Source organism: Pteropus alecto, unplaced genomic scaffold, assembly GCF_000325575.1.
Source record: "Pteropus alecto unplaced genomic scaffold, ASM32557v1 scaffold35, whole genome shotgun sequence".
In the NCBI taxonomy this organism is placed as follows: Eukaryota; Metazoa; Chordata; class Mammalia; order Chiroptera; family Pteropodidae; genus Pteropus; species Pteropus alecto.
Genome location: NW_006437828.1, coordinates 6,239,640 through 6,239,852, shown reverse-complemented (window position 1 = coordinate 6,239,852; position 213 = coordinate 6,239,640).

The following is a 213-nucleotide window of genomic DNA, read 5'->3' as shown; positions in this document are numbered from 1 at the left end:
TTAAGAGTCATAGATTAATCACCAGAGCTAAATTTAGGGACATAAGGAGCTCGTGAATTCCTCCCATAGCTTTAACCTCCAAGGCAAACTACCAGCCCATCAGCTGCCAAACGTCCTTGGCTTCTATTGGAAATGCAAAATTCTTCCTTGATGTTAGAATGAAGAGCTGCGTTTGTAATATTGTGCTCATAAAACAAACTTCATTCTTTCCCG